This window comes from Triticum dicoccoides, chromosome 3B (genome assembly GCF_002162155.2).
Source record: "Triticum dicoccoides isolate Atlit2015 ecotype Zavitan chromosome 3B, WEW_v2.0, whole genome shotgun sequence".
In the NCBI taxonomy this organism is placed as follows: domain Eukaryota; kingdom Viridiplantae; phylum Streptophyta; class Magnoliopsida; order Poales; family Poaceae; genus Triticum; species Triticum dicoccoides.
This window is the reverse complement of record NC_041385.1, coordinates 155,985,505-155,998,992: the sequence shown is the minus strand read 5'-3', so window position 1 is coordinate 155,998,992 and position 13,488 is coordinate 155,985,505.

Below are 13,488 nucleotides of genomic sequence, written 5' to 3'. Positions count from 1 at the left end.
TAGTGATTATACTATAGATGTTGTTCTAGGGTAGAGAGTTGATAAGAAATTAAATGTTATCCATTATTCTAGTAAGACTTTAGACAGTGCTCAAAGAAATTATGCTACTACCGAAAAGGAACTTTTAGCAGTGTTGTTTGCTTGTGATAAGTTTAGACCTTATATTGTTGATTCCAGAGTAACTATTCACACTGATCATGCTGCTATTAAATATCTTATGGAAAAGAAGGATGCAAAACCTAGACTTATTAGATGGGTTCTCCTGCTTCAAGAATTTGATTTACATATTGTTGATAGAAAGGGAGCTGAGAACCCTGTTGCAGACAACTTGTCTAGGTTAGAGAATGTTCTTGATGACCCACTACCTATTGATGATAGCTTTCCCGATGAACAATTAAATGTCATAAGCGCTTCTCGTGGCACTCCTTGGTATCCTGATTATGCTAATTATATTGTGGCTAAATTTATACCACCTAGCTTCACATACCAGCAAAAGAAAAGGTTTTTCTATGACCTGCGACATTACTTTTGGGATGATCCACATCTTTATAAAGAAGGAGTAGATGGTGTTATTAGACATTGTGTACCTGAGCATGAACAAGAACAGATCCTACGCAAGTGTCACTCCGAAGCTTATGGAGGACACCATGCTGGAGATAGAACTGCACATAAGGTATTGTAATCCGGTTTTTATTGGCCTACTCTCTTCAAAGATGCCCGTAAGTTTGTTTTGTCTTGTGATGAATGTCAAAGAATTGGTAATATCAGTAGACATCAAGAAATGCCTATGAATTATTCGCTTGTTATTAAGCCATTTGATGTTTGGGGCTTTGATTATATGAGACCTTTTCCTGCCTCTAATGGTTACACTCATATTTTAGTTGTTGTTGATTACGTTACTAAGTGGGTAGAAGCTATTCCAACTAGTAGTGCTGATCATAACACTTCTATTAGAATGCTTAAGGAAGTTATTTGTCCGAGGTTTGGAGTCCCTAGATACTTAATGACTGATGGTGGTTCACACTTTATTCATGGTGCTTTCCGTAAGATGCTTGCTAAATACAACGTTAATCATAGGATTGCATCTCCATATCATCCGCAGTCTATTGGTCAAGTAGAGTTGAGCAACAAAGAGCTCAAATTAATTTTGCAAAAGACTGTCAATAGGTCTAGAAAGAATTGGTCCAAGAAACTTGATGATGCATTATGGGCCTATAGAACTGCTTATAAAAATCCTATGGGTATGTCTCCATACAAAATGGTTTATGGAAAAGCTTGTCACTTACCTCTCGAACTAGAACATAAGGCATATTGGGCTATTAAAGAGCTCAACTATGATTTCAAACTTGCCGGTGAGAAGAGGTTATTTGATATTAGCTCACTTGATGAATGGAGAGCCCAAGCTTATGAAAATGCCAAGTTGTTTAAAGAAAAAGTTAAAAGATGGCATGACAAAAGGATACAAAAGCGTGAGTTTAATGTAGGTGATTATGTATTGCTATAGAACTCTCGTTTAAGATTTTTTGCAGGAAAACTTCTCTCTAAATGGGAAGGTCCCTATGTTATCGAGGAGGTCTATCGCTCCGGTGCCATAAAAATCAACAACTTCGCAGGCACAAATCCGAAGGTGGTAAACGGTCAAAGGATCAAACACTATATCTCAGGTAATCCTATAAATGTTGAAACTAATATTATTGAAACCGTGACCCCGGAGGAGTACATAAAGGACACTTTCCAAAGCGTTCCAGACTCCGAAAAGGAATAGGTATGTGATACGGTAAGTAAACTGACTCAAAAACAATTTTTAAGGCAATATTTCTCTGGTTTGGAATATTTAGAAAAATAGAAAAATAAGTAGCAGTCCGGGGAGGACACGAGGCCTCCACGAGGGTGGAGGGTGCGCCCCCTACCTCGTGAACACCTCGTGTGCCCGCCAGACTCCGTTTCCTTGCACGATACGTATTTTGGTCGGTAAAAATTCATTATATATACTCCCGAAGGTTTTGACTCTCGTATCACGCAAATCTCCCCTGTTCTTGTTTCGAGCTGTTTTTCTGACAGGTCTAGATCATCATGGCGACCCCAAGTGCTTCCAAGGACAAGTTCTTCGAGAAGGTGATTAACCCTTACCTCGCGGAGGTGCTGCGGCACCCTCAAACCATTAAGATGCGTGATGGGTTGCTGCACATCCGCGATGTTGAGGGACCAAAGGGAACCGGAAGTGTGGAGTCGAGGCTTGAGGCAATGGAGCAACAAGTTTTCAAGTGTCAGGGGATGGTGGAGCGTGGAATCAACGCTAGCCACAAGATGCTCTCGGATTTCACCAACAACTATGAGCCGGATGCCAAGAACACCGAGGAGGCCATCTTTAGGCTACAAGAGAAGATCGAGCACCTCCAAGCCCAAATCTATGATCTGCAAAACCAAAACTATGAGTATGAATATAGATTCAAAAGGATGAGTTTGGCTGTAGATTCGAGGATTCCGGAAACTCAATCATCCTTCTATGATGGTGAGCCTATGCCGTGGAAGATGGACGACAAGCTTGCATCATCATCAACGCCTCCACCGCCAACAAGGAAGGAGACATAATTACATGGGTATGGGCACTCCCCTTGGCAACTGCCAAGCTTGGGGGAGGTGCCCTGGTATCGTATCACCATCACAACTCCTATCTTTACAGTTTTTCTTAGTTTGATCCTATTAGTAGTATCTTGATTTAGTAGAATAAAGTCATGGCATGATTTAGTTTTGAGTTTTGCTTTACGATCCTTCTTTGTAATCGAGTCCGTGAGCTTTATAATAAATATTAGTGTTGGTAAAGGGCTTGATTGTTTTGCCATGATCTCGGGTAAGTAGAAGAAAAGAATAAAAAGAATCAAGGAGCTCATATTGATCTTAGTGAAAGTAATGACTTTACATGAAGAGTATGATGATTAAAAGTTGTTGGGAGTTGGAAAATATAGCTTTGGTCATTGTTGCAATTAATAGGAAATAATAAGGAAAGAGAGGTTTCACATATAGATATATTATCATTGACATCTTTTATGGTTGGGAGCACTCATTAAAATATGACATGCTAAAGAGTTGAGGTTGGACAAGGAAGACAAAATAATGAGATATGTTTTCTTACATTCGAGATAAAGTATGTTGTCATGGGTCCTCTATCGTGTTGAGCTTGCCTTTCCCCCTCATGCTAGCCAAATTCTTAGCACCAAGTAGAAATACTACTTGTGCTTCCAAACACCCTTAAACCAGTTTTGCCATGAGAGTCCACCATATCTACCTATGGATTGAGTAAGATCCTTCAAGTAAGTTGTCATCGGTGCAAGCAATAAAAAATTGCTCTCTAAATATGCATGACTTATTAATGTAGAGAAATAAGCTTTGTACGAACTTGTTATGGACGCAATAAAAGCGATGGACTGCATAATAAAGGTTCACATGCAAGGGGCAATATAAAGTGACGTTCTTGTGCATTAAAATTTTGTGCATCAACCCTAAATGCGCATGACAACCTCTGCTTCCCTCTGCGAAGGGCCTATCTTTTATTATTATCCTCTACCTTACAAGAGTCACGGTGATCCTCACCTTTCCTTTTTCTTTTTATCCTTTGGCAAGCTCAGCATGTTGGAAAGAGTATGATATACATATCTAATTGGATGTGGGGGAGCATGAATTATTATTGTTGACATTACCCTTGAGGTAAAAGGTTGTGGGGCAAAACTATAATCCCCTATCTTTCTCTGTGTCCGCTTAAAACTCCATAACCACAAGTATCACGTGAGTGCTAGCAATTATGAAGGACTAAATGATAGTTGAGTATGTGGACTTGCTTTTAAGCTCTGACATAGACTCTTTCCGATGTTATGATAAATTGCAATTGCTTCAATGACTGAGATTATAATTGTTAGTGCCCAATAATGTTTCTGATTCATGCTTTGGCTTTGTGAATGGGTCATTACTTGAACATGAGTAATCATATGACAAAATCTATTTATGTTGCTGTTATGAAATAATCATGATGCATTCATGTCCGTATTTTATTTTTATCGACGCCTCTACCTCTAAACGTGAGGACATATTCATTGTTATCGGCTTTTCGCTTGAGGACAAGCGAGGTCTAAGCTTGGGGGAGTTGATACGTCCATTTTGCATCATGCTTTTATGATAATATTTATTGCATTATGGGATGTTATTTCACATTATGTCACGATACTTATGGCTATTCTCTCTTATTTTACAAGGTTTACATGAAGAGGGAGAATGCCGGCAGCTGGAATTCTGGGCTGGAAAAGGAGCAAATATTGGAGGCCTATTCTATGCATATCCAAAAGTCCTGATACTCCACGGAATACCTTGAAATAAATAAAGAAAAATCATCGCCAAAGATGAAGGCCAGGGGGCCCACACCCTACTCACGAGGGTGGGGGCGCGCCCCCCTGGGCGCGCCCCCCTACCTCGTGGGCCCCCTGGTGGCTCTCCGACGCCCATCTTCCCCTATATGAAGTCTTTCAATGAGAAAAAAGTCAGAGAGAACCTTTCGGGACAAGACTCCGCCGCCACGAGGCGGAACCTTGGCGGAACCAATCTAGGGCTCTGGCAGAGCTGTTCTGCCGGGGACACTTCCCTCCGGGAGGGGAAAATCATCATCATCGTCATCATGAACGCTCCTCTCATCAGGAGAGGGCAATCTCCATCAACATCTTCACCAGCACCATCTCATCTCCAAACCCTAGTTCATCTCTTGTATCCAATTCTTGTCTCCAAGTCCGGGATTGGTGCTAGTAGGTTGCTAGTAGTGTTGATTACTCCTTGTAGTTGATGCTAGTTGGTTTATTTGGTGGAAGATCATATGTTCAGATCCTTTATGCACAATATTACCCCTCTGATTATGAACATGAATATGCTTTGTGAGTAGTTACGTTTGTTCCTGAGGACAAGGGAGAAGTCTTGCTATTAGTAGTCATGTAAATTTGGTATTCGTTCGATATTTTGATAAGATGTATGTTGTCTAACCTCTAGTGGTGTTATGTGAACGTCGACTACATAACACTTCACCATTATTTGGGCCTAGATGAAGGCATTGGGAAGTAATAAGTAGATGATGGGTTGCTAGAGTGACAGAATCTTAAACCCTAGTTTATGCGTTGCTTCGTAAGGGGCTGATTTGGATCCATATGTTTCATGCTATGGTTAGGTTTACCTTAATACTTTTGTTGTAGTTGTGGATGCTTGTAATAGAGGTTAATCATAAGTGGGATGCTTGTCCAAGTAAGGGCAGTACCCAAGCACCGGTCCACCCACATATCAAATTATCAAAGTACCGAACGCGAATCATATGAACGTGATGAAAACTAGCTTGACGATATTCCCATGTGTCCTCGGGAGCGCTTTTCCTATCATAAGAGTTTGTCCAGGCTTGTCCTTTGCTACAAAAAGGATTGGGCCACCTTGCTGCACTTCATTTACTTTTGTTACTTGTTGCTCGTTACAATTTATCCATCACAAAACTATCTGTTACCACCTATTTCAGTACTTGCAGAGAATACCTTGCTGAAAACCGCTTATCATTTCCTTCTGCTCCTCGTTGGGTTCGACACTCTTACTTATCGAAAGGACTACGATAGATCCCCTATACTTGTGGGTCATCAGTATGAACCATAGAGACGTTGGAATACAGTAGATATTACACCAATATGAATTTATAATGAGTTCACAACAGTACCTAAGTGGTGGTTTCATTTTCTTATACTAACGGAGCTTACGAGTTTTGTGTTGAGTTTTGTGTTGTGAAGTTTTCAAGTTTTGGGTAAAGATTCAATGGACTATGGAATAAGGAGTGGCAAAAGCCTAAGCTTGGGGATTCCCAAGGCACCCCAAGGTAATATTCAAGGACAACCAAGAGCCTAAGCTTGGGGATGCCCCGGAAGGCATCCCCTCTTTCGTCCTTGTTCATTGTTTGGTGTGGATGAAGCTTTCGGGATTTAGGAAACCGAGATATAAAAGGAATTAAGGAGACACAAAATCTCAAGCTTAGGGATGCCCAAGGCACCCCAAGATAATATTTCAAGAAGTCTCAATCATCCAAGCTTGGGTATGCCCCGGTAGGCATCCCAGCTTTCTTATTCAACAATTATCGGTTAGTATCGGTTGAGCCTAAGTTTTTGCTTCTTCACATGAGTTGTGCTATCCTTGCAATGGCATTTGATTTTGTTTTGCTTGTTGTTTGAATAAAATACCAAGATCTGAAATTCTTAAATGAGAGAGAGAGTCTTCACATAAGCTACATAATTATTTAACTACTCATTGATCTTCACTTATATATTTTTGGAGTAGTTTGTCATTTACTCGTGTGCTTCATTTATATCCTATGAGTAAATGGTTGAATGAGTTGAATGTCATAAATCTGAAATTATATATGTTTCATATGCTTACCCCATTGGGAGTAATGACTTCACATCTAAGAAGTAGAGGTGGTAAATTTATTGAAAGTTAAGAAACATACTATTGGTCACTTGAACAATTCATGAAAGAATATTGAAGGAAGAGAGGTTTCACATATAAATATACTATCTTGGACATCTTCTATGATTGTGAGCCCCATTAATTATTTTCAAACATGAGCAAATTAGTTGAAATTGGACAAGGAAGACACCATAATGAGTTATGCTTGGGTATATTTGTATAGAAGTTATATTGTTATAGATCCTCCAACATGTGGTGCTTTCTGTTTAGAATCCTTTGCTAGCCTAAATATCTATACTAAGCGGGAATACTGCTTGTGCATCCAAATTCCTTGAACCAAGTTTCTTCCATGAGTGTCCACCATATCTACCTATATGAGGTATTTACATGCCGTTCCAAGTAAATTTGCATGTGCCAAACTCTAAACCTTCAAATAATAATCTGTTTTGTATGCCTGAATCACTCATGTAGCGACTAGGGGCTGTTAGTATCTTCCATGCTAGGCGGGTTACTCTCACGATGAGTGGACTCCGCTCATCATTCACGAGAAAAATGGATGGTAACTGGGATGCCCAGTCCCATGATCAAAAGATCAAAATCAAATTAAAATAATTGCAAACAGAACTCCCCCAGGTTTGTCTTTAGTTGGAGGCACCCGTTGTTTCGGGCAAGCCATGGATTGATGATTGTTGGTGGAGGGGGAGTAAAAACTTTACTATTCTATTTGGGAACCTCCTATAATGTATGTAGTATGGAAGATATTGGGAACCCTTGGTTGTTATGTTGACAATGAAAGCATACCTCTCAAAGATATTTATCTATATTTCAAAATCGAGCTCTGGCACCTCTGCAAATCCCTGCTTCCCTCTGTGAAGGGCCTATATTTTACTTTTATGCAAGAGTCAGTAGTATTCCTTCTCATTCCAATCTACTCTTTAGTTGGCAAGCATCATGTGATGGGGAAAGATCTAAATATATACGGCCATTCAAATATATTTGATCATCAATTATTACTGTTGACAATTATCTATATGATAAGTAAGTTGGGAGGTGAAACATTAAGCCCCTATCTTTCTCTGTGTTCGATCGATGCTATTTGTTCTAAAAATATGCTTTGAGTGGTAGCAATCATGGAAGACTATATGATAGTTGAGTATGTGGGATTTGCTAAATCAAAGCTCTTACATAAACCCTTCCTGAAAATAAGATGAATTGCAATTGTTTGATGACTGAGAATGAAGTTTGCTAGTTTTCAAGAAAGTTTATGGTCTATGCTTTAACATTTGAATAGCTTGTTACTTGTTCATGAAAAGTTTTATGAGATGAGCTACTGTTATGACATATAATGATGCTAAAAAAGGTGATTGAAATTATCATTGATCAAACTTATGCACCTGCTAGCATTCACACTTCATAAATTCTTTTATCATTTACCTACTCGAGGACGAGCATGAATTAAGCTTGGGGATGCTCATACGTCTCCAACGTATCTATAATTCATAAAGTATTCATGCTATTATATTATCTGTTTTGGATGTTTATGGGCTTTACTAAGCACTTTTATATTATTTTTGGGACTAACCTATTAACCGGAGGCCCAGCCCAAATTGTTGTTTTCTTGCCTATTTTAGTGTTTCAAAGAAAAGGAATATCAAACAGAGTCCAAACGGAATGAAACCTTCGGGAGAGTTATTTTTGAACGGAAGCAATCCAGGAGACTTGGAGTGGAAGTCAGAGAAGCTTCGAGGTGGCCACGAGGCAGGGAGGCATGCCCTAACCCTCTGGGTGCGCCCCCCACCCTCGTGGGCCCCTCGTGGCTCCCCTAACTGACTTCTTTCGCCTATATATGTCCATATACCCTAAAAACATCGGGGAGCACAATAGATCGGGAGTTCCGCCGCTGCAAGCCTCTGTAGCCACCAAAAACCTCTCGGGAGCCCTTTTTGGCACCTTGCCGGAGGGGGAACCCATCACTGGTGGCCATCTTCATCATCCCGGCGCTCTCCATGACGAGGAGGGAGTAGTTCTCCCTCGGGGCTGAGGGTATGTACCAGTAGCTATATGTTTGATCTCTCTCTCTCTTGTGTTCTTGATTTGGCATGATCTTGATGTATCACGAGCTTTGCTATTATAGTTGGATCTTATGATGTTTCTCCCCCTATACTCTCTTGTGATGAATTGAGTTTTCCCCTTGAAGTTGCCTTGTCGGATTGAGTCTTTAAGGATTTGAGAACACTTGATGTATGTCTTGCCGTGCTTATCTGTGATGACAATGGGATATTCACATGATCTACTTGATGTATGTTTTGGTGATCAACTTGCGGGTTCCATGAACTTATGCATAGGGGTTGGCACACGTTTTCGTCTTGACTCTCTGGTAGAAACTTTGGGGCACTCTTTGAAGTACTTTGTGTTGGTTGAATAGATGAATCTGAGATTGTGTGATGTATATCGTATAATCGTGCCCACAGATACTTGAGGTGACAATGGAGTATCTAGGTGACATTAGGGTTTTGGTTGATTTGTGTCTTAAGGTGTTATTCTAGTATGAACTCTATGATAGATTGAACGGAAAGAATAGCTTCATGTTATTTTACTAGGACTCTTGAATAGATAGAACAGAAAGGATAACTTTGAGGTGGTTTCGTACCCTACCATAATCTCTTCATTTTTTCTCCGCTATTAGTGGATTTGGAGTGACTCTTTGTTGCATGTTGAGGGCTGGTTATATGATCCAATTATGTTATTATTGTTGAGAGAACTTGCGCTAGTGAAAGTATGAACCTTAGGCCTTGTTTCAATGCATTGCAATACCATTTGTGCTCACTTTTATCATTAGTTACCTTGCTGTTTTTATAATTTCAGATTACAAATACCCATATCTATCATCCATATTGCACTTGTATCATCATCTCTTCGCTGAACTAGTGCACCTATACAATTTACCATTGTATTGAGTGTGTTGGGGACACAAGAGACTCTTTGTTATTTGGTTGCAGGGTTGTTTGAGAGAGACCATCTTCATCGTACGCCTCCCACGAATTGATAAACCTTAGGCCATCCACTTGAGGGAAATTTGCTATTGTCCTACAAACCTCTGCACTTGGAGGCCCAACAACGTCTACAAGAAGAAGGTTGCGTAGTAGACATCAGTAACCTCGCCAGGAGCAGAGTATATGGCCAGCCTATGGTGTGATCGGTTACCCTTAAGGATTGGTAACTACATGTTCCCCTCATACCTAATAATATTGGAGTCACAAGGATTGGATGTAATATTAGGCATGGATTTGTTATCGAAGTATGGATAGAACATTGATTGTGCGAGTAAGTCAATTATGCTCACCACCCCAGAATGAAGAAGGATCAAGTATGTATCCCGGCATGTGCCGAAGAGGACTCAAGTGAATTCCTTATCAGGAGTTGTACAGGACGAAGTACCAGTGGTAAAGGATTACCCCGACGTATTTCCGGAGGAGTTGCCAGGCATGCCACCGGATAGAGACATTGAGTTTTTGGTTGAGCTTTTTCCAGGCACCGGGCCAATATCAAAGAGACCGTATCGGATGCCTGCACAGGATTTGGAGGAAATTAAGAAGCACATTAAGGAGTTACTGGATAAAGGTTACATCGACCAAGCTCGTCACCTTGGGGAGCCCCAGTACTTCTAGTGGAGAATAAGGATGGATCATTAAGGATGGTTGTTGATTATCATGCGTTGAATGAAGTGATGATCAAGAACAAGTACCCACTGCCGATGATCAACGATTTGTTTGACTAGTTGCAAGGAGCTAAAGTATTTTAAAAGATCGATCTGCGATCAGGATACCACCAACTGAAGATTCGGGAGCAGGATATACCTAAGACAGCTTTTACCACAAGGTACGGGCTATATGAGTATACCGTTGTGTCATTTGGTCTGACTAACGCGCCTGCCTATTTCATGAACATGATGAACAATGTGTTTATGGAGTTTTTGGATAAGTTCGTCGTGGTGTTCATTGATGATATATTGGTCTACTCGAAGAATGAAGAGGAGCATAAGGAGCATTTGCGTTTGGTTCTCGAGAAGCTCAGGGAACATCAGTTATATGCCAAGTTCATCAAATGTGAGTTTTGGTTGAAGGAAGTTGGATTTCTTGGACATGTTATATCTGGAGAAGGAATAGCAGTAGACCCTACCAAGGTTGTTTCTGTGACTAAATGGGTAGCACCCACATCAGTTGGAGAGATTAGGAGTTTTCTTGGACTCGCAGGATATTATCAGAGGTTCATAGAGAATTTCTCCAGGATTGCAAAGCCCATGATAGAGTTGTTGAAGAAGGACACCAAGTTCAAATGGACTGAGGAGTGTGAAGCCAGTTTTCAGGAGTTGAAGAAACATTTGGTTACATCCCCAGTGCTGATTCTTCCAAATCAACAAAAGGATTATCGAGTATATTGGCACGCTTCTCGTCGAGGACTTGGAGCAGTGCTTATGCAGGAGGGGAGAGTTGTTTTATATGCCTCACGACAGCTTAAACCTCATGAGCAAAATTATGCTACTCATGATTTGGAGTTAGCAGCCGTAGTGCATGCGTTGAAGACATGGAGACATTTTCTCATCGGAAAACACTGTGAGCTATACATGGATCACAAGAGTTTGAAATATATCTTCATGCAAAAGGAGTTGAACCTCAGGCAAAGGAGATGGTTGGAGCTCATTAAGGATTATGATATGAAGTTGCACTATCATCCCGGAAAGGCTAATGTAGTAGCTGATGCGTTGAGTCGCAAGAGTTATGTCAATACGCTCATGACCGAAGGATTACCCAAGGAGTTAGCAGAGGATCTTCGTGAGCTATGTTTGGAAATAGTTCCAAGAGGTTATGTAGCAGCATTGGAAATTCAGTCAACTTTGATGGATAGGATCAGAGAAGCCCAGAAGACTGACAAGGAGATTGCCGAGATAAAGGAAAGGATGAGAAAAGGAAAGGCTAAAGGAATTCGTGAGGATGAGCATGATACTTTATGGTTTGAGGATCGCATATATGTGCCTAATGACCCCGAGATCAGGAAGTTGATTCTGCAGGAGGCACATGATTTGCCGTATTCGAATCACCCAGGAAACACTAAGATGTATCTGGATTTGAAGGAAAGTTTCTAGTGGATAGGAATGAAGAAGGATATTGCTGAGTATGTAGCAGTATGTGATGTATGTCAGAGAGTTAAGGCAGAGTATCAAAAGCCAGCAGGATTGCTACAGCCATTGCCGATACCCGAATGGAAGTGGGACAAGCTTGGCATGGACTTTATCACGGGATTGCCCAGGACTCGTTCAGGCTATGACTCTATATGGGTTGTAGTCAATCGCTTGACGAAAGTAGCTCATTTCATCCTAGTGAAGACCACCTATACCCGTGCTAAGTTGGAAAAGATATACATGACCAGGATCGTATGTCTGCATGGAGTTCCGAGGACCATTGTATCAGATAGAGGAACCCAGTTTACCTCAAAGTTCTGGAATCAGTTGCATGAGACCTTGGGTACCACGCTAGAGTTCAGTACAACCTTTCAGCCACAGACAGATGGACAGAACGAGAGAGTCAATCAGATTCTGGAGGACATGTTGAGAGCTTGTGCGCTAGATTATGGATCTAGTTGGGACGACAATTTGTCGTATGCAGAGTTCTCTTATAACAACAGTTATCAAACCAGTTTGAAGATGGCCCCTTTCGAAGCCTTGTACGGAAGGAGGTGCAGGACACTGTTATTGTGGGATGAAGTTGGAGACCGTCAGTTGTTTGGACCAGATTTGACTAAGGAGACTAAAGAGAAGGTTAAGTTGATTCGCGACAGACTCAAAGTAGCCCAGTCCAAGCAGAAGAGTTATGCGGATTCTAAATGCAAGGAGACAGTTTAAGAAGTCTAAGACAGAGTATACCTTTGTGTATCCCCACTTTGAGGAATTAAGGGAAAGTTAGCACCACGTGTTGTGGGACCATACAAAGTTTTGGAACGTATGGGAGAAGTTGTTTACAAGCCGGAATTACAAGAAGGATTGTCAGGAGTTCATGATGTATTTCACGTTTCCCAGTTGAAGAAGTGCCACGTAGAGATGGTCGATATTCCTCTGAGAGATACGGTGCCACTGGAAGGGATCCAGTTGGATAGTGATTTGACCTACGAGGAGAAACCAGTGAAGATTCTTGAGTTTGCCAGCCGAGTCACACGCAGCAAGGTTATCAAGTTTAGCAAAGTTCAGTGGAGCCACCATACCGAGGAGGAAGCCACCTGGGAACAAGAGGAAGACCTACGGAAGGACCAGCCACACCTATTTTCTAGCCAACCCGAATCTCGAGGGCGGGATTCATCTTAAGGGGGGTAGGTTTGTAACATCCCAAATTTTCAATTTGAAATGTTATACATAGGTCATCATATGCATATCATATTTTAATTGCATTTTGGTTGATCCTAGAAATTCTAAGCAACTCAAGGACCCACGAGGAGAGTTGGGGATTTCATTATTTTCATATTTGATTTTTTCTCAAATATTGAAAAGAGGATCATTTTGGTTTTAATCATTTTCTCTCCAAATATTTCCAATATTAAAATAAAAGAGAGGGGATAAAATGACTTCTCCAAAATAAAAGAAATATTGGAGGAAAAATGTTAAAATCAAATTTTATTTTTTATTTGGATGTTTATTGCTATTTTATTTGAATTAGAAAAATATGCATGTTTTCAAAATTGCATTTTTAGGCCAGAAAAATGTTCACTTTGTTCTAATATTTTATTTAGACAGTGTTCTTTTTGGCATTTTTAGATTTTTATTTTATTTCATTAGGATTTTTCTGTTTCTGCGGAATTAGTTAAGAAAAAGTCCCATGGACCGAACTGGGCCAGCGGCCCAGCCGGCCACCTGCGCCACCGCCTTCATCGGGCGTGCCCGAGCCGGACTCTCGCCGGAGTCCGGACAGCTGCCGCCGCCGCCACCGCCAGGGGGTGCCCCCTCCCCCAAGTCGGACAGCCCCCCGACCCCCT